The sequence below is a fragment of the Anoplolepis gracilipes genome, chromosome 3 (genome assembly GCF_047496725.1).
Source record: "Anoplolepis gracilipes chromosome 3, ASM4749672v1, whole genome shotgun sequence".
In the NCBI taxonomy this organism is placed as follows: Eukaryota; Metazoa; Arthropoda; class Insecta; order Hymenoptera; family Formicidae; genus Anoplolepis; species Anoplolepis gracilipes.
Window position 1 is genome coordinate 3841644 of NC_132972.1, and position 27947 is coordinate 3869590.

The window sequence follows — 27947 nt, forward strand, 5'->3', positions numbered from 1 at the left end:
TTTTAATTTAGGGGCCTTTATACTTTATTCTGTCATTTATTATATATTTTCTTACAAGTGCCGTTAACGTCATCAAACATTATATTATTTCCCTTTTGATCAAAAGAGAGAGAGAGAGAGAGAGAGAGAGAGAGAGAGAGAAAGAAAGAAAGAAGAGCAAAAAAGAGAAATATATTTTAAATGTGTGCAATGTGTATAAGTATTGTATATTTATTACACTAATTACAATATATTTTTGGAGACTACAAAACTGGGATTGTATGACATAATTCATTTATCCTTCAATTACTGCGCTTGTACAAATACAGATAAACTTTATAAGTTTGATAATATGTTTCGTTGATAAAATTATCAAGAACATTTTAAACACTTATCCCATGATTTTATATTTATATGTAAGCGAAATTTTTGTATTTATAATCTGCATCTTTGTCTGCAATATTTTCGTGATAAGCCTCGTACCGCATATCAAGTCTTAAATGTCAGTATCATGCCATTACTAATACTGCATAGATAATATGTACGAAATGAGAAAATGAGAAAAGAAAAGGGCATCCCAATTATTTTAATCTTTCCCGATGTGTATATTCGTCGATATATCTATGTATTCACAATTTCTCTGAGCTCTCACGATTCTCTAATCTTGCTGCCCCTTTGCGGATGTTACGATAATTCATCGATCCGGAAAATCGAGATGAATCCGCAGATTCGCGGTACGCTTTCAAGGTGAAGGAGCTCTGGTCTTCGGCTCTCTTACTTCGACATCGTTTCCTCTTATTTATCTTCTGCTGGCCGTGCGCGATTGTCTATTTCACCGGGCGCCATTCGTTCGCTATTATAAGCTCTTCTTGCCGTTATTTTTAATCGCTATTTATCTGCGGGCGAAGGCGCGCGGAATGAAGTCGTTCGCGCTGGATGCCAGGAGGGGAAATGACTCGCGACGAGCTGAAATACCACTCCGTAACGTATGCGGGAATGTCGCAACGCTGGTGCGGATGGTGACACTTTGAGACGTTTGTCGCGAGTGTAGCAATCGAATACACTCTTGTCGGATCTTATCTATTTCGTAGGTGGTAGAGAGAGGCAATAAGGTCACATACTCGTGCCAATTAACAGCCACTTTGTAGACATACAACTGTTACGAGCGAAAAACAACGCTCTGACGTCTCTTATTCGTATCGGATTGTAGCGCGATTTATATCGAATTTGAATAAGAAAAAAAGAATTAATATTTTTTCAATTTCCTCCATAATAATTTAGATCTAAGCGTTTAAAATAAAATAAGATTGCGCTTTTGTCTGCTTGGTTATCGATAAAGTTTTAATGACCGTACGGTGGGCGTATATAGGTGGGCGTAAAATATAAATAGCGAAATATGCCCGGCACTTGTGGCTTTCGCACAGCGATTACGCGTGCAACATCCTACTTCAAAAAGCATATTCTATAGGGCTAGAATTCTGTTCCACAATGTTGTTGACAATTTTTTTTCCGCTTATATACCATTGAAAAAAATATATATATTTGTGGCTTATACATTTTAAGTCCCGTTAAAATTTAAATAGGTAAAATTTAAATGAAAATTATAATGAGCAAAATAATGAAAATCTCTAAGAATGGAGCAGCGATAATAAGCGTATTCATATCAAATCCAATGAGTTGTTTAAGGAAATTTCTATTATATTAAAAATAGCAGCCTATTAGAATGTATTGTCAATTTTATATGGAAAATATAAAATATTTAAAATTCATGTAATATAAAACAACACTGCCTTTTTTATTATATATAATATATAAAGAAATTTAAGGAAGAGCAAAAATTATAAAACTGTCAGTGAAAATATTATGAAATTAATTATAATAATAAAATAATGTTATAAAATTAACAGATAGAAATTATTATTTTAATTTAGTATATTATAATAAAAAAAATATATATATATATGTATATATAATCTGACAGAAACATGAATTTCATGATGATTATCAGTCGTTTATTAACGCACACGTTCTGATTCAGGATAAAATTCTAATCTCCTATTATATTTGACTTAGAGACCTTATACTATCAAATCACGTAAAGTATTGCGATTAGAATCAGTTTTTCCCCGGAGAGATACTTAAAGCCAGCTGCTGAACCCCTGAACACTCTAAATTCGTCCGATCGCATTTCTTTTGTGGTTAACGCGCCATCGATTCTCGTAAAGAGGAGCATTTGAATGATTTGTCACGAGATGCACGCGAACGTGTCTTCCGATTAACGTTAATTCGCAATACGAAGAGAGCTTTAGAACGCCGGTTAGTCTTATTGTCTAGGTCTACTGTTATCGTGATCGCGCCAGTCAAATCATAATAGGTGATTTGCGTCGCTCGTTATCGACAACCGTCAATCGTGAGAAAGTTGTTTTACATCGAATGCATTTGCAGTGACTATTATGCTAGTTGCAATTATTATTATTATGTCTGTCCGAGAGATCTGCGATACACGCCGTGGCTTTATTAATCGTTAAATAGAATCAAAATTAAATAAGATCCGAAGCACGAATAACTATCAACTCTTAAATAAAATCAAAGGTTATTAAAGCCAAGCGATAGAACTAATAATTGGCAAGTCAATTATTAATATTTTCATAATTAACAAAAAAAAAAAAAAAAAAATATGATACTTATGCAAAGTTTTCACAACATAAAAAAAAGAATTTAGAAGTTATTTATTAATTTATAAACATATCTTAACATTTTTGTATATTGTTAATAATTTAACATAAATTAAATATAAATTTAAAATCAGACTTGTGTAACAGTAATCTACTTCCTTCCATCGTTTGATGGTAGTAACCAGAGAGAACTCAATTTCCTGTCCCGATAACTTTCCTACCATATACGTTCCTTTGCATCGTAAATCGCTCTATAATATCACCTTTATTTCTAAAGTCAAGGAGCTATTGCGCGTACATTTGGAATGCGTCTTAAGCGACGCATTACAAGAGAGAGATCGTGTAAAAGCCCTCCAAGATGGATATGAACGACGGTTTTATCATACATTCCTGCTCTCCTGCGCGAGAGCAATCCGGCGCGAGAGCGAAGACACGAGGGAGAGAAAAGCCGGAGCATGAGGAATAAACGCCACGGGGCAGAATACTGGACGAAAGTGTTTTTACACGCGGGAGGTCCTGAAAGCTTAAAAAGAAAAAAGGCTCCGGCTCCGGCTTCGGCAGCAAAGAGAAGCAGACATGTTGTGAATTCTCGCCCACAGTGCATCGACGTAGATAATTATTTTTCTCTGTTGATATTTAAGATTCAAATTAAGATTCTCTGTTAAAGCAAAAGTCCGCATTAAAGTTGAATGGAAAATAAGATTGTGCCATCAAATTCTTCAAGCTCTTAATTTGCTTATTTTGGAAAACTCGTTGATTACTCAAAAATTCGCATTTCATCATTGTCATTTGGACAATCAGGAATTTAATTATAATTAATATAATTAAATTAATATAATTAAACTTTGTCTATTTGTAAGTCATTCTCGCCTCAGGGACACACTAGATGTTCGAATATTAGCTTATTTCGGAGCTCATAGTCGCTGCAAACTCGAGAACTAAGTTCGCATCTGCATTTAATCAAGTGATATAATTTGATTTCTCAAAGATATTCTAGAATATATGTATATAATATGTATATATAATGGCAAAACAATTATATAAAATTAAACAAGATGTGGTAGAATAATAAAAAAGCAGTAATATTAGAATAATAAAAGCTATACTTATAATAAAATAAAATTAGTCGCATTTATTATATAATACTTTATAAGTATCTTGTTTCTCTCTCCAATGCTTCTTATCGAGAAACAAATTATTAAAAAAGATAATTTTTAAATAAATTAAATACGTGTAAAGCAATGTAAAATGTTTTAGCATATGAGAAACATGTGTTGGCACATTTACTTATTTCATTTTATAGCGTCGAATGTACATGTATAACTATATAACTTCACCTTTTATTTATCTTCCGGTTTTATTTAAAGGAGAGATGGAGTGATCCTTTTTCCCCACGGTGCATTAACTTAGACCTGTTCGAAGAAGTATTATTCAGTTTGCCAGTTTTTCAATGGTATTCCAATGCTTTTCCTCTTTCGCTTTCATGAAGTCACCTAAGAAAAAAAAGAAAGAAAGAGAAAGTAAAAGCGACTGTAATATAATGAAGAGAATTTATCTTCAACACATCAAATTATGCGTTATTACTTGGTCATTTAGAACATTAAATAAAATGGCCATTTCTCACATCTAGATATTCGTCAATTCATAACTTAAATAAAAGAATATTATACTTGTATGTGTGTGTCTGTGTATACATACATACATTAAAACAATATAAAAAAAAATTTCTACTACAATTATAAATGTTTAAAGAAGTATGTAAAAATATATTAATACTTTATAATATAAATATAAATAAAATTGAAAAATAATATTTTTAATAATTAATAAAATATGGTATAATTATTAAGGGTTAAGTGGAGCCTCTCTCAAGTTTCCTTCCGCTCGGCGGCCTTCCTTAAAGAAACAGCCGAATTAGATGCGGTCGCTTCCTCTTGCGCGCGTCTCGTGCTTTCCTTCGTGAGTCACGAGACGGAAAGGGAAACCCCGGAAGCGCGCAGCATGGCGGTCTAGACGCACACACCATGCGCTGGCTCGGAATAGCCGCTAGAGAGCTAGCGGTATCGTGAGTACAAGTTAGCGGGTCTCGGCTCATCTAGGTTACGCGACTCGTCGGCCGGATACGCCAAGCCAAGCCAAGCCAAGCCAAGCCAAGCCAAGCCAAGCCAAGCCAAGCCGAGCTGAGCCGCGCCACGCCGTCGCGGGACCGAACCGGACCGGGCCCGCGTCATTCCCGGGCTCGTCGGGCCCGCGCATCGGGCTCGACGGACTTGATGATTCCCCGAGATGACCATGGTAGTGGTGGTAACCACTAGGCGGTTGGTTATGGCGCCTGGCGGACTTTCACCTCTTTTGAGCGAGTCGAGAATGCAATCGCTCTCACTAGCGTTTGACGCGCGTTCACGTGCGGTCGAATTGCAATCTCATCTCGCGATGTGAATGACGCAAATGTAGATGGAAATGACAAGGAATTTTCTCAGATGACGTAAGTTTCAGGCTTGGAGGAAAGATATTAGTTTTGTTGCCATTTTTTTTTCAGACATGTTACGTAAATATTTTCAAATATCCTTGATTCGAAAAGCATCATTATAATAACTTGTTAAAATTGTTATAATATTATTTTTATTGTTATAATAACAATTTTAATATTATTGTTACAATAATATTTTTATAATAAAGTAATTGTAATAATTATAGTATAATAACTATACATATATATACATATAATATTGCTATGCCAAATTTTTGCCGGTATTGGAAAATATTAATAATAGTATTTTCAAAAATACTTTACAGTAAAATAATTCTAATAATTAAATTTTATAATTTATAATAATTTTAATTTATTTTACTTAATATATGTTATAAATTAATTTATTTTTTAGGTAATACGTAATTTTTAATTTTTAAATATTTTTAGAATTTATAATACTAAACAGATTATATGATTTAAAAATAAATATATAAATACTTCAGATTTATCTAATAAGATCTTATATTTATCTATTAAGTCGTATTGCAGAAAAACAACAGAGAAGAATCAATTATACCCTAACAATAAGTCTTTATATTTAGAAACACGCATAAACACGATAGCCTTTAATAAAAGTGAAAACATTCTCCGACACGATTACGCGCTTACTCGCTACCAATAAAAGTTAGCATCGTCGAGCCACTCTTACTTTCTAAATGCCAATTTCGACCTATCATTCTGGCAGCGCATCCTTACAAGATCCGAAAGCACACCGTAAATCACTCATGCTGTCGGTGAAGTGCACGTCAGCGAGAATTTTTCTTTTCCGCGTCGCCTTTATCGCCGTTCATTTAAATGGCTTCTTCACATTTGCTCATTTGGACGACTTTATCGTCATCGGCGATTATTCATTCCGGCCGGTACTTTGATAATGTTTCCTGGGTAATATATTTTGCGTCGCTCGAAAGAGCGCGTTGACTTACGTAGCCAGGATGAGCTGGATGACTTTTTGCAATCCTGCATTATCTAACATTTCCGTGATGATACGTAACTACGTACGGGAATGTGTACACAGTTCGATGGATGATGTTTGATTTGATGAAACTGGATATAATGATTGGATATTAATTTTTCATTATTTACAAATTATTGAAATACTAAAAATTATTAATATATATTAAAATTATCAAAATATTGAAAATATTGAAAATTATTATAATAATATATGATTATTACGTAAATAATACATTCTTTTATAAACTCTTTAATAAAATTCCCATTTTTATTATCAAGTTAATCGTAAATCGACATATCAAAATTTTATTTACAACTTAGACTTTTCAGTCCTTTAGAAAAACATATGAAAGATCATTACCGTATCGTCTGTAATAAAGTCCATCGTTATCAAAGATTTCTTATTAAAAGGAGCTTATAAGCTATATAAAGAAGAGATCAATATTCAATATAAAAGAATTACGCGATAAACATACCGAGTTGAAAAGTAGCAGCGGAAGCTGAAGATTCACGGAAGCGGACGCGATCGGAAAGAGACTTCTATCTCGAGAAACAATACTATACAATAGAGCGACATAAAGAAATTGCAGCAGTGAGGAAGAAAGTTACGGTAAAACATTGTATTCATTGATGCATGTCCGAAACGCGCGCTTTAACGGCGGACTTATTCTGCATTTTCTCATAGAAACGATTTGCCCTTCACCTCGCGCGTACCGCAAATACTCGACAAAAGGATCGCGCAATCTTTCCCGCGATGGAAGCAAGAATCCGCTCGTTCGCACTTGCATGGTATTCATCGCGTTTACGGTCAATTCAAAGAGAAAGTTCTTCTCGAGAAGATGTACGTGAGTTACGCAAACTTCATACTATTAAGGACTCTTAATTGATATTCGTGAAACGATCTGCGAGAAAGGATGGCCTTTCAGATAATGCCGGTCCAAAAAAAATATCTCTCTTCTTTTCTTTTGTACTCAAAATATGTGATATTCAGGTTTTTTCGATAAATTAATATAAGCATTTATCTTTATACTATTAATAATTAATAAATTTTTTTATCGATTAATGTGCCTATAATTGTATGAATTGTATCTCCTGTCTTTGAAGAAAAGTGATATTTCTCAAAGATCGAATCTGCTGATTTTTTTTTTTTTTTTTTTTTTTTTTTTTTTTTTTCGTTATGGAAAAAGCTATAGGAAGTAAAAATATATGCAACATAATATTAGGACCTACAACTTTCTACAAAGTATAGGCTCGCGATAATTTTATAAATTGTTTTCCCTACACATATAAAGTTTGCTTCTTGTCAATCCTGCTAATAAAGTACGACGTAGTCTTTAACGGTGTTTTACGGAAGGGCGTGGTCTTATCGGCCATGGTATTAATCACACGATTGGCGTATAAACACACGTCAAAATCGTCTAAATTTATCGATGATTTCAATCAGCAGTGCTATGTTTAAAGGTATCGGTATATAATTGACAGACGACCGGATCCGTGGCAATTCTGCACGCGTTAAGAAAAGGACACATTTATCGGAACAATACTTATGCTGGTTTTTATGAGGTATTAAAATTAACTGGGTTATAGGTGCGATAATGCGCGACTAGTAAGTCCTCGCGTTTCTATTTCTTTGCTTTCTTTATTTTTGCTTGCAACATGATAAATCGATTTGCATGTTGCATGATGCAATGATATCTCGGATCAAGTTTATTATCAATAAACGCAATTTTTTAATTTATACGTATATATTAAATATCTCTGAAATAAATTAAACAAAGCATTATAGAGGAAACTTGAGATTTTTATTAAAAATAGTTAATTAAATTTTTTTAATGTAAGATATTTCTTTTTACTAAATTATATAAGATATGTTTTTTCATGTTTCAAATAAAATATAATATTTTAGATGTTTTGCTAATTAAATAATATAAATATTTTGATAATTGATAATTAAACTAATATCTTGTTTGAGATAAAAATCTTAAAAACTTCGAGAAAAAATTACAAAATATACCTAGTTCGATTGTTTATAACTGTAGGGTCTTAATTCACCAGATATATCTATTATTCATAACAATTTTTGATAGCTGTGAACATTCTATTTAATTAAATAATCGATGAAAGAAAATCTAATTCTAGAATAAATAATATAATCAAACGAAGGAAATTGATAGTCAAAATGACATGAAAGAGCGCTTATAATTCCATGCAACATCCGATACAGCTTATTCTTTTCCCATGATCTCGCGGCAAGATGCCAGCCGATCGTGGAATACATTATCGCTCATAAAACAGAAAAATCCGGCACGATGACTCGCCGGATTGACTCCCATTTCACTTTTCATGCTTCGGGAAGAGAGCGAGCGCTATTCGCGACGATTTACAGATACCGCAGCACAACCGTTACACAACCTCGTCGTCGTTTTCCGTTCTCGTGGCCAGTCGGTCTCGACAGTAGGTTAAGCGGGATCCATTCCTAGTCAATCTTATGATCCCGGGTCTAGATGGGCACGCCACCGCTATCATCCGTCTCGGTTAGGTTGGGCTAGATCACGTATTACGTCGCCGCTGCAACAGACTTTCTCCCCGAGGACGATGCACCCGATGCCTCCCCTCCTCCCATCGGGTCTCTCTTTGTCTCTCTCTTTCTCTCTCGCCCTCCCTCTCTCGCTCTCGTCCTGCATCCGCTGCAGTCCGGCACCGCGAATCTATCGTCGGTTGCGGATCGGAAAGCGGGACGCGGGGAGAGTAGCCGGTTGGTCGGTCGATCGCAGAAAATACCGGAGGTCGCGATACGGATAGACTACACCGAATTTATGTCCTGGTTCACGTGCGCCTTCAATGTTGATTATGACTTATCGGGATTCGCTAATCTCGAGAGATTGAAATATTAGTTTTCACTTAAAAAAACAAATCTATGTCAATGTAAATAGTCAAAGAAGAAAAAATCCTATCGATGTAAAAAAGAAAGAAGAATCCTCAGATAATTAAAAGATATTTAATTTCGCCTTAAGTATATGTATAATTTTTTATCGAATTATCCATGGTTTATGTTTCATTCTTCGCTAATTAAATCAGAGATTGACAACATAGATATCTGACAGATAAAATTGAAGATTATCAAGAAAATTCAAGAATTCTAATTAAATGATACACTTATTCTTCTACATCAGAGAATTAAATGCATTAAAAAGTAATGAAGTAATTATTGATGGTCTTAATTATAAGTATAATAAATCTCAATGCAATATCACTCTGAAATAATTAGTTAGTAATAGTAATTGTTTCAATCAAATATTTAAAAAAAAAAAAATATATATATATATATATATATATATGTATTCATTATAATAGTGTATAATATGAGATAACTTTATAACAATATATATTTTCGAGAAAAATCTTTAAAGATATAATATAAAGATAAAGAAATATAAGAATGTTGTTCATGTTTTGCGTATCACATCTTAAGAATAAAAATGTATAAATATATATAATTTGAATTTTATATATATATATATATATATATATATATATATATATATATATATATATATATATATATACTTGAATGTTTTAATACATATATTACTATTATTTATATATATTGTATTTCATTTAGATATGTTTCTCAAAAGTTTCTCTTAAAAGATAACAAGTCAAAAAATAAAAAATTGGAAGAGCTATATCTTACAAGTATTATTACCTTTTTAGTAAAATTTTATTACCATAACCAATGAGACAAAAAACGGAAAAATACGTATGTTTTCGCAAAAGACTAGTAAAATATTCACTTATTTTTGATGAAATGTATCACTGTTTTAATCAGTGAAAATTTCACTGACTCATAATTAGTTTAAAAGAATAAATAAAGGAAATATGATTGAAAAATTTAAAGATTCATGCATAAAGAAAATTTTACAGTATTAAAAATTGAGATCTCGTCAAACATACGAGCTTCAGTTGTTCGATCGAATATAGTCGTGTAAATTGTTTCGCGTTTTACACTCGTTTAGTGGTCAATGTCTTCCGAGGAATGAATCGCAGATCCCGGGGCTTTGCCAGCGTGGGATGTGCGCGATTTTTTTTTGCTATCTTTTTCTCGTTTCTCCGGTTATTCCTCCTCTTTTTCTCGCATTCTCTCTTCATCCCCGCGAAACTAATTTAGTCTCGACGATTGCGTGCGAAAAAAGCAGTTGCGACAAATCTTTAGGCTCGTCGCCGCCGCGTTCGTTCGCGTAAACCGCCGAATTTAATGCGTCAGCGTGTATCGAATTTTAATCAAGCTCGCATGGACGCTTTCGAATTTTCGCATCTGGCCATGCCGTTAACTTTGTTAAATGCATCTGGCTGTGATGCGTCTGAAATGTGCCGCGTGCACAACGGCTCGATGCCTTTTACTATTCCGCAAATATATGTATATAATCTGATACGAAGTTCTCCGCCATTTTTGCGAATGTACGAATTTCGCGCTAAAATATATTAATTAATCCATCATCAATAAAATCATAAATAAAAGTATATCCCTCACAATACGAACAAAAATGTTAAAAATCTTATTCGTAAGCCTATTAGATTTCGTTAGCACTCTTAACATTTTTCAGTTTTAATTGTAATTGTCAAATAAACTTATATTAAATATACAAATATAATTAAATTTATTTATAATTAAATATGTGTATATAATCTGATACGAATTTCTCCGTCATTTTTGCGAAATGTTGTATGAATTTCGCGCTAAAATATATTAATTAATTCTTCATCAATAAAATCATAAATAAAAGTATGTCCCTCACAATACAAACGAAAATATTAAAAATCTTATTCGTAAGCCTATTAGATTTCGTTAGCACTCTTAGCACTTTTCAGTAATAATTATAATTGTCAAATAAACTTATTTTAAATATACAAATATAATTAAATTTATTTATAATTAAATATATTTAAATATCTCTTATATCGAAAATGAAAGGAGAAATGTTTAATGATATATCAAAATTACAAGCTTCTGATTTGTATTATTAATTAAAATAATACGACTATGGAATTCTGATCGTAATAATCATACATACACATACTTTTTTAATAATCTCTAAACACAATTACATTTACATAATTGTTCTGATATTGTCATTGCAACATTTTAATGACTAAACATGTTATCTGTTTGCATAAAATATCAATTATTAATTATAATTGTAGTAATTTCATGACGTTATATAACGTCTCAGGTCATCGACATCAAGGCATTTTCTGTTGGAAAGAGTTATCTCGAGTGTACTGATAAGCGTTGATTCTTTAATACGACATTATGCCATTCAAACATTTCGTTGTAGCAATCATTCAAGTTTTTATTTTTTATTTTCAATTTTAATACATTTTACTAAATAATCGGATAATGAAAAAGTTTCTACAATTTCCATAACAGAATTAATCTAATTAATGTATAAACCGAACAGAATATAATTGGTAAAAATTCAGATTAATAAATCTATTTTACTTCTTCTTGCCAATCACAATCGATTAATTGTCGATCTTGAATCCTATACGTTAAATAATATATTTATTACGACTTATATTTCTTTAGCATTCAAGTCCTCATTAATCCTTGTCTGAATTAAAAATATAATATCGCAACTATTGAAGGGGAAGAGGAAATGTTCGCTCGCCTAGTTTATATAATCAGCAACTGGTCGGCATGTTACATTCAAAGCTCGCTATAAAAGGAAAGTTTGACAGCTCGCGAATCACGCGTGCGGTGTTTTCCATAACCATGCTATGTAATCATCGCCACGGACGACATGCACCAACGGAAAGGATCGTTATGTATCCTCGAAGGAAGTGCATCGTACACGCGAAAGATTTCCTGAGAGGTGAACGAGAAGAAAACTCGCGTATTCTCTCTGCTTACATAACCCGTCGCGTATATTCATAATCTCTTTATCTAACTATATACAATAACCGTGTTGACTTAACATAGTCGTGAGGGTAATAAACTTTATCTTTAGTAAATCAGAGAATTCGAATAATCAAATATATAATTGAGAATATTTTAAATGGATAGAAAAAAACAAAGCCACATATTAATTATTTGAAAATAATTGATAATTAAATATCTTTCTTACAAATGTTTATCTTTCATATAATTACATCAAATATTATTTGAGAAGAATTAATTAAAAAATTATTTTGTTCAAATCGTGCACCTTTTGTAATATATGAATTTATCATGCAGCGTTTCTATTACATTGAATACTGAAAATGAGGGAATGAATTTCTAGAAGGATGCTGCAAATATATTTCGCTTCACAAATGTCGCGTTGCACCTCGCGACGAAGTAACGAGATCTAACGAGATTCTCGAATCGACCAGTCTTTTTCCCTTCTCGCCACCGATGGTGATGGGTCCCTTCCTCCCGCCATTCGTTGGATTGGAGGGAGGCCCGTTACATATCACTCGCGTCGGATAAAAATATACCGTGGGAGCGATGACTCGGGCGTAAAAATACATCGAAATGCAACCACGACCGGCGCGTGTATATTTACGCGTGTGTCTCGAACGGCGAACGAACGCTTCGACGAGCGCGCGATGTTCCGGCGCGTGTGGGTGGACTGACTAGATAGAGAAAAAGAGACGAATCTGAGAATAAAAGGGAAAAAGAGAGAAAGAGGGAGATGACCATAAGCGGATGCGTCGAGTGAATGGAACGTAAGAGAATTTACGGGTAGGAGACGCGCCGCGAAAAGAACCGTAAAGACGGCCCGATCGAGAAAAGCGGATATTTTCCTAGGGACATTCGCGTGAGTTCCCCTGCAAAATGGGTTCCGATGTGCTGAAATACAATATGAAGACTTTCGGCAGGACATTGAAGAGTCTCTTTGGGTGTACTCTCCTGAATTCTCACAGCGTTCCTCTCTCTATTTTTGTTTTTCGGTTTTTGGGATTTTTTCATGTATTATGTAATCATGAAAATATATATAAAAAAAAGTTTCTTTTTCAAATCTGTGCGTACATTTTTTATTTTAATCACAAAGACTGTGATTCACATTATTTAAACAAAATTAATGGAAGAACATTATATTTATCAAAATTGTTTAAAGTGTTATAAAAAAAAAAACTCATAGAAATATTTGTATAATAAAATGTTTCAAAAAATTAAACATTTTCTTGATCAACCGTGTAAGAAATTAATTTAATATAATTATTTAAAATTTGTATATCTGCAGTAAACAAATGCAATTTTTTTACAGGTATAATTGTTATATTATTTTCAATTAACAAATTACATTGATCTTATACGTATTATATAATATTTCAATTCGCAAGCTTTTTTATGTATAAGTGACTCTCATTAGTTTCAGGATGCACTTTTTATATCGCTAAACATGTTCTATAATGTCATCGATGATTTTGTGAAAGTTTATCAATTTCTATACAGAATTATTTCTTCTCCCCAAAAGAAATGCATTTCGATTGCAGCGATGCCGGGGGGGGGGGAAGGGGGTGGCGCGGATTTTCACGAGGAATCGCACGCGCGCGAGAGAGGAAGAGCGAACTCGCGGTTGTAAGTACAGTAACCGACCGCCGTTCGCGTTCGGCATTAAAGCTCCCAGGGTCATTGGACTGGTGTAGCGGTGGTTACACAGCAGCGTCACGTACCAACCGTGGCGTCCACGGATGTGGTCGTCTTTGCGCGTGGGAGTTATTAAAAGCCGAACGAATCTGGCGAGAAAAAAACAGTCGCGGTTAAAAAAAGGAACCGAACGCGTTGCCATCGTACGTTCTGTCGGGTGTCACAGACATTTCTTTCTCGCGAACGCGCCGTCGTCCGAAGAAGACGAAAGGGAACCCCAGACTTTCCCCCGAAAAGACGCGCAGGCCGATACGGAGACGCTTTTGTCTAAAACGTCTAAAACAGGATAATTGAGACGTCGCTTTCGCAAAAATGAGACATTTCGCCGTGCGATATTTTGACGTTTCCGAAACATTTCAGAGGAGCGTAGACATTTTAAACTCCGTTTTAAATTCTAGATATTAATAAAAGATAATAATTGTGTATAATAATTTATAATTATGAAAATATATCTATATATAATGCCCGTAAAAAATGTATATAAATTCTAGGTAGAAAAAAAATTACATGTTACACATCTGGCAGTTGACTATTCACGAACGACTTTAATTATAGTTGACAGCTCGATGTAGTATATCAAAGCGATAATGCGGTGAATGATTTGTGGCGCACTAACCTAAACCTTGCAAAAGGAGAGGAATTTAATCTCGACCACGCTTTTCCTTCCTGCCGGATAACAAGTACGAGAATTGACAATGGGCCTTGCCGTTGCGCGCGGTCAGCTGACTGGTTGATAAAGACGAAAGAAGACAGTCTTGTCAACGGCCGCGATAACGAGGCGCTTTGAGTCCTTGTCCGATATCAAAGTATCTTATCAAAATAAACTCTAGCTCTCAGTTGCCGATCAGTCTTTTCGACTTTTGACAATTACACAATTTCTTTTGCTTATTTAAATATATTTCTGTACAGAAATACATGTGATTCGTGGAACATGCGTTATCAATTAAACAACTTTTATTGAAAGTAATCGTATAACGACGAAAATTATACATTATATAAGATATTATATAATGTATAATAATATTATTATATAATGTATAATATTATATATTATATAAGATATTAAAAAAATAATATCTTTGAGAATGTATTATCAACTAATTTGAACTAAAGGTTAAATGATATCATGTTATCACTATAGTAATTATTAGTTTTATCAATTATAATAAAAAACAAAGCTAAAAAAAACATTCAAAGAAGAAAGTAAAAAGAAAAGAGAATGCAGTGTTATTTCGCAATCTCAATGATTATCTAAAAATATACAAATTCTATAAACGTACAGTGTATGGAAAAGATTAATTTAAATTGGTTTAAAAATATCATGCTAAAATGTAACATAGACGGTACTTTCCACACAAAAGTCAAAGTGATATTAAATTAAAATAAGAAGCAGAACAAAACAATTAAAACTGCAATAAAGGACAAATGAACAAAAGAGATAAAGTTAAAACTAATGAGTAAGTACTGTACAGAGCTTGTGGTCCCAAGTGCAATTAGTATAATATATAATACAGGGCAATGTAGTTTATTTTTAAAAGCCCAGTTATATACGAATGTCAATGGAAAGAGACATAAATGGTTGCAATCAAATAAAGACAAGAAGAGAGAAAAATAAGAGAAAACTATATGCATGTGGAACGATTTAATTTTAAAATATTATAAAAAAACGATTTATAAATTAAAAAATATAATACATAAATATTATACAAAATTAACAAAAAATATTATATCTCAACATAATTACTAATATTCTTAATTATCGTCACTTCTTATCATTATCATTTTAAAAGACATATTTTAATATCATTATCTAATTTTTTTTTATTACACATATCATGTGTTTTAAATATCCTTATGTGTGTTCCAAGCACCTACTGTGCTTTTCTGCCAAAATCATGGAAACTGCCTCTCGTATGCAAATATTTACGAACGTAAGTGCGAATAATGGGCATGGTTCCCAGGACAAGGCGCGATTCGAAGGGGCAGAAGCGTAAATGTAAGTGGTGAAAGGAAAGGGATACACCCAACACGAGACACGTGCGTGTCACAGAATGCACCACGACCGTGCGTATATATATATATGTACATACGTAACAACACAAGGCACGGATCGCGTACAGAGGCGCGTTGTGCGCTCCGTAAGTTGACCTCGGGCAACTTTCATCGCTGCGCCGGAACGCGCGCCGGGATACGCCGTTACCCCGTTCGCTCTCTGTGTGCTCGTGCACGCTCGTTGAACGTAATTTATGCACGTTGCGTGCGATCATGGTCTCGGCGAGACCCGCGCGCTCGCATGGTCAGGTACAACGACGGAAGGAGGTTGGATCCAGGGTCGGATCGTGTAATAACGCTGAGAATTGAAGGAAAAAAAAATTGCAAGAGCGCGAATCGGAGATATAATGCGATTTTTACTCTGCATACGAAAGAACGCGAGTTCCATTAAGTGGTTATTAATAGTCTATAATATTGCAAATTTTATATAATATACAGTATTAAATCGAGCCTTTCGATTTCTCTTATATCTAATCTTCTCGCATGCTAGTTTTTATACGCACTCAATATCGCGGATTATATAGCATATCCTAAACATATTATCATACTTGTGAAGGGAATAGTTATTACTGTGAGAAAGTCATTAGTACGTATTAAATTTTATATTTCAATATGTTATATGCATATGCATATTGATATGTAGATATATATTAATTTTATAAAAAAGATTAGGTGTTTTTTTCAACCGTATCAACTCGCTTTAAAAGCGTGGAATTGGAAAAGATGATCTGAAAATTATGACGTGTGTTTAATTTTGTACGTGTTTATGATCATTCCATCATCAGAATGCGCCAAGATAAGTTAGCCGGCCCTGATGAAATCTTGCACGAACACCCACGTTTAAATGCACCTTGCCCTTTCACAAGCGTGAGCGCGAATGCGTCAACGCGGATTTTTCGCGTTTTATAGAATCTTACGAAAGCAGCGCGTTTAGCAGTGCGTCTTTAGCGAGAAGTTTGATGAACGTTTTAATAATATATGCATAGATAACATTTATGACACTTGCGATAATTTGCGACATACTTCTTCTCGAACAACACATTTCATTTGTCAAGCTTGTCGACGTGCATTAATCATAGCATCATGAGAATAAAAGTTCTTTGTGAGTCAAATAGATTTGATAAAAAAAAAATAAAACACAAGAAACAATAGAAAATCTAATTCATAAGGGTTCAAGAATCTTATAAAATTAAGATTGATTCTGGGATATCTTTTATATTTTTCTGTAGAAAGTTCTTTTAAAAGATTTCTTAAAGAAGAAACATGTTTACAGAATATTGCCTATATTAATTTAAAAGGCTAATATAAATGATGGTTAATCTACACGCTCGATTAAATTCTACCAACTTTATTTATTTGATACTAAATATTTCTTGCTCTTATTATTATAAAATATAGCAAAATTAAATAAGCAAAACGATGTAAGTTTGTATATATTCTACGTCAATAAATAAATAATATAATTTTCTTTTACATAGAATCGAGTTGAGAGATAGCAAGAGAAAGCATTGTATGGTATCTTCTATTGGTGTTAATTAAATAGTCACAGGTATAATCGAAGCGAAACGACTCTAACGTATATTTATCAGTTATGGCGATTCAACACATACTCGGTGCAGGTATTACACGATAACTAAATATATTTCTTATGTAGCAAAGGCTACGATTAGACACGCGAAGCAAATCTACCTAGCATAATAATCCTTGAATGAGATTCTTGAACTTTTAACGGAAGCAAAGTGTATCCTCGAATGAAATTACAAAGATAGAGTATAGCCAAGGTAAGACAAATTATTTCCTGCGTTTTACTTGCCATTAATTATCATAGGTCAATAAATTTGACTTACGAGCAAATAGACACTGTGTACACATATAAAACTTTGTGAAACTTCCTTCGATATCGATCGTCAATCCTCTTTTACGAAAGTTTCCAAGTAAAAGGTTATAGCTTTGTAAGTAAAGAAATCGCATCGACATAGCAACTTACATCTTGAGCGCGGAATATCTTTACAAAATTTATATATAATCTGCAGTCTCATTTTTTAATTAAAAGAATTATTTTTAAACCTTTTACTAAATAATTAGAGTTTATAAATTATATAAAGACAGAGAGAAAATAATTAGAGTTTATAAATTATATAAAACACAGAGAAAAGAAATATTTTAATGTAATTTTAAATGCAGAAAGGTTATATGTCATTAGAAGTTTTCTTCATTAATGGTTTCCCAGACTTGTCGGAACTGCCAAACACATGATTGATTGATACAGAGTAAAATCAGCGGATGAAGAAATTAACTCGCCAAGAGCCGAACCTAATTTAATGCAATTATTAAATACAACTAAAATATCAATAACAAAATTAAACATCATCTTGTAAAAAGATTTGTGCGAAAGAATAACCCAAATATATTTCATAGAGAGCAGATGATGTTGCAAATCATTTAGCAATGTCCTGTATAATTTTGATATAATTTTAATATTATTAACAAGATATTCTCAGCTTAGGCTACAATAATTGCCATTAGTTTGATGTACCTATAACTTATCGCAACAGTCGATGCAATAAAGATTATGGTATTTCTAGTAGAAATTATAAATGTGCGTAAATATGAAATGGTCAAGATAAAAATATTTTGGTAATATATATATAATTAATAGAAAACTGATATAAAGAAATTTTTATGTATTAGTTTGTAATTTTTGTTTTAATATAATCCCGCTCTAGATATGTTAAATATGGACATAAATATGTAAATGATTAAAAAACTAAAGATAAGAATTATAAGATTAGAAGATTTTAACTTGAAAAAAGTCTACTATAGTTTTATCTTATCGTAACTTTATCGTAACCGGATTGCATTTTTATCAAAAGAACCATCGCCATAGAGTCTCGATTTATATCGAGAAATTTAGTATGCGCAAAATAAAACTTCTCTCTCTCGCGTCGCGTTTTTTTTTCTTTTTCTCATTTTGTCAAGTTTCGCGAGCTATATCTCTCTCTCTCTCTCTCTCTGTCTCTTTTTTCCTTAATTTCGTATATATCTGATCTTAGATGTCGATGTTTTTTCTCTCGTTTCATCAGACCATCACCGCGTCGAAGTTCGACGTTCCACGACGGTTCGCGATTCGTGATCCAGCAGCCGCGACGAGGATCATGACTCTCGTGACGCGGAAGTCGAGCTAGCCGAAAAGAAACGCGGAGCTCGTGCCGGCTCGTTCTTCTGTCTCTTCCACTTCTTCAGTATTATCCTCTTTGTCATTCGATCTCTGACAACTCTTCGTTTTCTTTTTCCTCTTTTTCTTTTCGGTTTCATATCATGAAATTTTCCTTATTGTTAGCTATTGAATAGAATCAATGTTTATATTAAATATAAAAATTTTAAAGTGAAAGAAAATTTAATAAAAATTTAAAATCAAGGAAAATAAAAAATTAGAATAAAAGAGATTAGCAAAAACATCTTTTCATGTGTCGTGTATAATTATTTGAATTTAAGTAATAAGTATTTGATTATCCTTGTTCAGTATGTATTTATACATTTTTCTAATTTTTTAAAAAATATGTATTTTTTTCTATAATAAATCCCCTTATTTACATTCAGATTATAATTTTTACAATTTTGGATTGAATTTTCAGGATATATACGCTATAGAACACGCAAAAATAATTTCCACGGTTTCGTGACGATTGACGTAAAACATATCTTTCAATCCCACATTTACATTCTTCCACGTTTATTGTTTTACTACAATGCGATTTTTCTTTAACTCGACATAGCGTTTTGTAAAACGTACTCCCTTAGGTAAATGTGCGATGAAAAATTTTCGTCTTATTTCTCACTCTTCCTCTTTCACTTCTGTCAATCTATGTATATACTCTTGCGCACGCGTGTATCGTGAATAGACCTCGCGTATACTCTCGCACACACACACACACACACACACACACACACACACACACACACACACACACACACACACACACACACACACGGAGGAAACGTCAACGACGAGCCAGGATGACGTCGTGTAACAGTAGGTCACTAGTGAAAGTGCCTAGTGCCGGTGAGATGATTGCAGTTGCACCGCGCCGCTGCACACCGGATAGTTAGCGGGGTTGGGGCTACGGGCTACGCTTCCTGGTGCGACTACCGAGACGTACGGCACGGCAAGGCAAGGCAAGGCAAGGCACGGCACGGCACGGCACGGCACGGCGGCACCATTTCCTCGCCGAATCTAATGACAGCCTCTAAATGCCCGCAATATTATGGCCCGGCGGGGCCGTCGGTGAGTCCCGGGGATTCTCTTCCTTAGATACCGCCGACCAGTCACGACAAACGTATTCATTACGGCCGTTCCTCTCGCTGTAATAGGCCGCCTGGCGAATAATTGCACGAACAGGAAGTTGTTTTCGCGCTGCTTGGGCCCTCTTCATTGGCTAATATTCCCTCGGACTCTGTTTTTTTCTTTTTTTTCAGGCAGAAAACGAGAGAGCGAGAGAGAGAAGGATACCTACAATCTGTAATTTGGAATTACAACCTTTACCAAGAACGGAGTTTTTTATGAACGCGTTCTGGAATAAACTCGATAATTTTTGTAGGAAAATACTGTTTATTGATAATATTTTTAATGAAATAAAATGTTTGCTTAGTAGTATACAACTACTTTTATACTTGAAAAATGACATGTATAATTTCGTTAAATATTTGTGTTACATGTATAGTTTGTTCTTTTTTTTCAATAAATACAAATTAAATGAAAAAAGGAAGATATAATATAAAGTTAAAACATATTTTTACGTTATATTATTACGAAAGAATTATTACTTTTATTATTATTACTATTAAAGAAGATTTTAAAAAGAAAAAAGTTCACAGAATATAATAATTATGAAAAATATATAACGTACAAATATATTTTTCACAAAAATACGTTGTTAGCATACTCTGTAATTCAAGTACGATTAGCATTATATTGCATTATAGTCTATCGCACAATTGACTTTTACGAATTTTATTCTCTGTAATCGGCTACGACTATAAACATATTTCGAGATTAAAAGCTCTCGAACGCGTTGAATGCAAATATTAAAACTATAACCATTTATTATACTTTTCATCGTTTTGGATCGATTAATTTTATAAAATACACACATATGTCAAATATATTCCAAAGTTTATTATACCTTTAATATTGTGAAATCTAATTTTACAACATTTATATTTATAAGTACTACTGTTATAATTGTAAAAACTTGTTTTAGAAAATGTAATGCTTTTCTCAGAATATTTTTTTATTAAAAATTTTATTAAGCATTTTAAAAAGAATTTTGATCAGCCTGCATCTGAAATATTTATAGATCGTAATTTTCCGCCATCTACTGATACATTAGCGATACTGTAAATTAATACATGGTGTAAGAGACAAATTCGACGATGATAAAAGAGTGGGACGCATCGAGACGTGTCGCGTTACGCGAAAATCCGCTTGTAACGAGGAAGAACGTCACGAGAGCGAGCGCAGAGATTTCACCGGTGCGGCGTGCGCGCGTTTCCTCGTTCCAAGAGCTCGGCTTCATAATTCATCCTCGTCTAAGGCTTCCTAATCCTTGCTCCCACAGGGAACTAGTTCGAAAATAGTTTCGCGTTACGCGCCGTCCGAGAGAACGAACACGAAGACGGAGTCTCGGCACGAGAGAAAATCGTCTCTCTCTTACTTTTCCGTGGGTTCCCGCGTAAATTTGTACGAAGTTGTTGAGAATAGAAAGAGAGAATCATTAAATTTTCCATGAGGATTCGGCGCATGAAAAACTTTGAAAGTTCTCGCGTTTTTATCAATGTCAAAGGCATTTTTGTTCTTTCTTTTCAGCCAACGACACTGAGAGTTTTCAAGTTTAAACAATAACAAAATATACTAAAACGTGAAAACAAATAGACAAATACAGATGAAAAAATAAACATCTATTTGTATATTAAACTCTCATTTTTCTATTTATTTGCACATTAACTTTTATATCTTTCATATTATATAAAAAGAATTGACACGCAAACAATTTTCTATTGGATGATTTTCTCGTTTCGCGGATATATCATAAACTCAAATGAGTGCTCGATTGTGTTGTGATACGTGATGGCAATATCGATAATGGATTTTCAAAGCGTAGTTACCTAAGAATTGAAAGATCGAGTAAACATTACACGGGAATGGAAATTGTGATAGTAATAAAGATGAAATTTGTTTATATTATTGTTTACGTTGACGATTATTAAGTCTCTTGTTCAATGCGCAACAGTGTAATTTATTTCTCGGCGTCCTTGTGTCTTCTTGAGGGAAATTGCAATAACTTTTCAGAAACAAGAATTTTCTAGCAAGAAAATAAAGTCGGAATTGTCATAAAAACATTATGTTTCACGTATGTTTCATATCACACGAAAATTTTCAATAAGAAAACGAGAATAATAATGGTGAATAAGGAAGAGCGATTTATTTTCTCAAATGATCGAGTGTAGTTTTTTTATACGACAGTATATATTATTACATGACAGTGACGTATTAGATTTTGAAATTTAGAAAATTAGAATGCAAAGCCACAGGATGCGAATGAAAAATAAGCGAAAGGGAGAAGGAAGGACACTTCGTTTCATCATGTCAGTGGGTTAATGGCGACGATAAATGAGAACGAAGGCAATAGGTCTGCCCTTAGAGAGAGGGATGTCGTCGGTTGTAATCACTTAAATATGTCTTCGTTTTCAATACCACTGTATATGCGATATATCCGGTATTTCCCGTTTCTTTTTAACCTGCCGATGCTTCAATATTACGCCCGCGATGATGTTTTTCTCCCTTTTACCACCGCGCCTGGTCAGTATTTTTTTTATTTATACGTTTGTTGTGTAAACACAGGCAAATGAAAGCAACGAGGTATATCGTAAAATGCAGGCGCAAAAAGAGATAATAAAATATATTGTTATTCTTTTATTTACGTTAAATATCCTTTGTACACTGTGTTAAACAGATTACGTCGCTCTATAAGAGCGTATTACTTTTACACTCACCTTTACACAGCTTTTACGTGCTATTATAGAGAACTATACAAAGTACAAAATTGTATTTTTAAAAGTGGATTTTATAACAAATTTTATCTTTTTGACAAAAAAAAAAAAAAAAAATTTTTAGTTGATTTACATGTAAGGTCTGACAATGAATTTATCTCTTTATAAAAAAGGATAATAAGTTAACATTAAAAAAACATAGATATAAACAAAGCAAAGAAATTGAAAAAATATTTGTAAAACTGGCATATTTAATAATGTTTAATCACTTTTTTCTCTCTTCTTGTCCGAGAGTGATTTAATGCCATCTCCGAAACTAAGAAATAGATAAACGCGGCTGACATGAGAATAAGTGTAGAAAATGCCGCTTTACGGCAATATTCTTTTACAAGCGCGCGCAGACATACGCGCATCTATAGGGCGTAAAATGATATGACACGTGCGGAGTGTGCACCTTTAGAGTGTCGGTAATCGTACATTTCCCCCGTCCCGTCGACCGACGCGACTCGTAATGTCTGATCAATGTTGCATGAGCCACCAGTCTGCTACGTGTTCGCTGCATCCTTTGGTCCGAGGATCAAGGCATTCGACCGTGTCTTTTTCTTGAAATTTTATCAACGAATAATATCGGAAAAGCGCGCCTACCTTGAGGTTTTCTCTGTGATTTAAATACGCGAGTTAGCGCGTATTCTGTGAATATATATAGCAGATAATCTAGGTCCCTATTTCTGTCATCGCATGAAACTGTGTATAATTATACATCGTTATAAAAATTATTAATTTTCCATTATTATACAAAACATTGTAAAAATATAACGTTCGAGAAATTCTTTTTCAAAAAAGAAGAATAGTCAAAGATTCTTCTTTTAAATGAGATTTGTCGTTTATATAACGGCATGTTCTTCTACAACTATAAGAAATAATCGTATCATTATATCGCGCGATATCTTGCGTTATCCATTCGAGTGGCTGTAAAATTATCAAGTAACGGAAATTATATATACAGATCTATTACAGATAGAACGTACGTAAGATACGTTTTTTTTTATTAGGTCGTAACGCTTTTACGTACAGATATAGGGGCTAAATTGTACGTAACAGAACATTTAACGTGTTACGTACAGATATAGGGGCTTAATTGTGCATAATTTATAGTTGTCCGATCTCTTTTAAATATGCATCTCGCGTGTGCACGAGCGAACAGTAGAAGTTGACGAAAAGCGAGAATCGGGAATTTTTTAAATAGAGAACGAGGAGAAAACGAAGCGAGATCCGCCCTTGCGAATACGCAACAGTATACGATAAAATGTAGCGCGGCGGTTCGTCGATCTTGAGAAATATGTCAAAAATTTACATAATAAAAATAAACATGTGGTAAACGCGAAACACGCATAATACGTATTATGCGTGTAAATATTTGGATGCGGAAGCACGTGTGCATCAGAATTAGCGCATCGATTTCAAAGAGCCCTTATTATAGACGTGTGCATTCTCGAAATAAGTCTCTTAAGCAGTCCAAGAGAAAGAGGGAGACAGGCGGAGAGATAAGAGAGAGAAGCAGAAAGACAGGAAGAGGAAGAGAAAGAAAGACTTCTCTCGCGGTCGGTCGAGCTTCGAGTTTTGACGTTAAGGAAATCGCTCGCGGAGTAAGAAGCCCGCCGCTCTCTCTTTCTCTCTCTCTCTCTCTCTCTCTCTCTCTCTCTCTCTCTCTCTGTGCAGCCGGCGGTGCATCGTAAAGCGAAGCCGAGGGGATAGTTGAGAAAGAGTGACAATCAGAGAGAGATAGAGAGAAAGAGAAAGAGAGTGGCGAAAAGAGGGGGGAAGGGAAGGAGGGAGGGTGGGAGAGAGGGGAGGGTGCGCACCGGGGCGCTTCTCGGTCTCCCCTCTCCCTCCCCCCCCCTCTTCATCTCTCTTGCTGGATGTTTGTTAATTTTTTTTTCCACTCCGCGCTTGCATGCCCTCCTGCCGTCCCTACCCTTCCCTTCTGTACCCTCTCCTCTTTCCCGACCGTGGAACGCTCCCCGCTCCCCCCCGCTCCCGCTCAACTACCCTCCCGCCACCCTTCCTTGGGCCGGAGTAAGGACGGGCATTGACCTCTACGCGGAGTGTATGGAGCGCTGCACCGAAATACATCGTTGTTGCTCGCACACGCGTCTCCCTCCTCTCTCTCTCTCTCTCTCTCTCTCTCTCCCTGTCGCTCTTTCTCTGTCGGTCTCTCGGCTCTCCTTCCGCCCTACGCGATCGCGTCCTCATCTCTCGCTCTCCTCATCTCCGGGGCGCATGGAAAAACCGCACGAAGGGCGTGAACGCGCCGAAAAGGAGTCTCGTAATATAGCGCGCAGCCGTTTCTCCGACTAAGAAGATTGGAGTGCTTCGTATACCGTTGATGACTCTCTCTTTTTCTCCCTTTAAGGTCACTCGCTGGAATCATATGCACATGTCACGGCCATTCCTCTCGCCGCGTGATTAATTAACACTCGGCAAATGTTCGGTCTCTGTCCGTATTAGATCCGTTTACTTAATCGCGCTTTACATTTCCTGTATTTTTCCTTTGTTTTTCTTTCGCAGTCTTTCAAGCGTGAATATGTATTTCCCTATTTTAAATGCAAAAAATGCAAGAAACTACAGTATTAACAATAAGACGAATTTATTATCGTGTCCTTTATGACGTATATCTGACATCAACGACGAGATGATGCATGCATATATCGCTATAGTAATCGATTCGGTCGAATCAGGAAGCGAAAATTGTATATGCTCGAATCATTTATGCGTGCATTGCGCGTCCGTCCCATAAACGATGATTTATGATAATTACAAGGAATCCAGCGATATTTCGCGATACAAGTCGGAATCAGACACGGCTACCGATCTCGTTAAGGTGCATCCCGAGAGTTTCGTTCGGCAAGTATGATCTTTAAGAGATATGACGCAAAACCGGTTTCGTACGAAATAATTCGTGATTGCAATCTCTTGCAATCACAGCAAACACAAGCGAATCGTATTTGTATCTCCTCGGAAATCATCAATCAGCATTCATTAACACAGTGGTAGTCTTATTTCTTGCATAATCTGTATGAATGATATGTACATAATCAAGAATTGAACAAATCATTTATATGTAATTTCCAAGAAATATATATATCCATAAATATATGTAGCATTTAAAATGTTAATGTGATATCGATTCAACATTCGACGCAACTTGTCATACTTGATATCGCGTTATATCGATGATATTTTAATTGTTGTTCACATATTTATGTGGAATCATTGTTAAATTAAATTTTAAACAATATTGTTATAAAAATTACACATTAAAACGTTGATTTTATCAATAATGCCAATAATTTGTATGTAGAATAATTTTCATTCCCGTAGAAATTCCGCTCTTATTTCGATTTCTGCACGAGAGCATCGTTACCTCGTCGCGAAATCACACTCGAATCGGCGACCTACGCCAACAGAATCGCGCGCGAGGTGCAGCGACGACGATGACGACGACGACGAGTACGACGATGACGACTACGACGACGACGACTACGACGACGACGACGACGACGACTACGACGACGACGACTACGACGACTACGACGACGACGACGACGACGACACGGCGACGACAAATTCGTCAGGGCAAGAACGAGAACAGAGAAAGAGAAAGAGAGAGAAGAATGCTCGTTAAGCCGCACGTATCGTGAAATAAAAAATTTAACCGTCCGGTCCATTGTCCAGAGAGAGGCCCGTCGAAATTGCGCTGCGAGAGACCGGTGGAGTGCCAGTCGAAGCGGGCGCGGGGACCACAAAGGGGAGACGAGGAGGGGGGGAGAGGGGACAGGGAGGGATAGAGGGGACGGGGGAGGCGGTGAACGCGCGACACAATCGCTGCATTATGGGCGCCGCGGCTGCCAAAAGGCTGGCCGGGTTCAACGACCTTCCGATGCACTCCGAAACTCCTTTCCTTCCGCTCCTTCGCTCCTCTTCCCTCTCTTCCACTCTCGGCGGCCGCCGATCGATAAAGCCTGACCGTGAAAACGCGACGAATGTGCACGCGGCGACGTCCAGTCGATTTTCAGGGCCCCCCTCCTCTGGCCCTATTCTATCTCTCTCCTCTCGGTTTTACCGTCCTGCGCCGTTTGAACCAACAATGGTGATCCTCGTCCTGCGCATGGGGTCCACCGCACCGCATCCCTCCTCTCTCTGTCCTATCACGGGATTTTGCCCTGCCCTCCCTCCCTCCCTCCCTCCCTCCCTCTCGCGCTGCACCGTACGCGCACGTGCGCTCTGGGCGCTCTCCGGAAGCCGGAGAGAACGAGACTCGTGTGTCCCCGCTACACCTCGTAAATCTTCGGGCCCCCAAGACGTAATACAACGTCGCGCGATGGCGCGACGTCGGTCATGGGACGCGCCGAAATCTCGTTTCCTCGCAGACGGACAGGCACTTGTCTTTCAAATCTGAGAATTTACCGATGTATATGGAGACGTATAAGATCGCGAGCGATCGATTTTCGGAGAAAAAAATACGTGGACCAAAGCGAGAATCAGGTAGATCGACAAGCAAAAGATAGAGAGAGATAAGAGACAGGTCGAGGACCTGAATGATTACGAGATGGGCGGATAGTACGTTCTGATGGCATCTTGATGGACCGACACACAGCATCTGACATACACGCTGCACCATTGACATAGGTATAATAGTCAATAGTAGATGCATCAGTCAATAAGTGATTCGAGAATATTGAATAATTCAGTTTTTTTTCTAGAGGTAAATATACCGTTAGTCTTTTAAATAAAAAATAAAATTAAAATTTTTCTGGCTATTCCATCATGTTTATTTTATCAAAAAAAAAAAAATATACAATATGAATTAATAATAAAAGAAAATTCTTTTCGAATAATTAGAAAATTTAGAATAATTAGAAATAACTAGAAAAGTTTGATCATTTTGATTTCTGGTTTTTATAGCTAACAATTAAATAATAAAATGATAATAAATTTGATACACGACAAATTTGCGTATATAATATAATATTCGCTACTCTTGGCAAGAGAGAGAGAGAGAGATGTCAGA

At 35.3% G+C, this 27947-nt stretch overlaps 1 protein-coding gene and 1 long non-coding RNA gene across 9 annotated transcripts in view; one reads left to right on the forward strand and one right to left on the reverse strand.

The window, feature by feature from the left end:
• Positions 1-27947, reverse strand: part of LOC140663643 (uncharacterized) — a 132011-nt gene that overhangs the window by 78356 nt on the left and 25708 nt on the right. For all 7 annotated transcript variants that reach the window (XR_012046301.1, XR_012046300.1, XR_012046299.1 and 4 more), the window contains exon 3: positions 3992-4147. This is a non-coding gene — a long non-coding RNA (uncharacterized lncRNA). The remainder of the gene's footprint in view (positions 1-3991; positions 4148-27947) is intronic.
• The window catches only part of Hr4 (nuclear hormone receptor 4), a 170821-nt gene that overhangs the window by 12081 nt on the left and 130793 nt on the right, over positions 1-27947 (forward strand). The gene's annotated exons all lie outside the window — the stretch shown is intronic.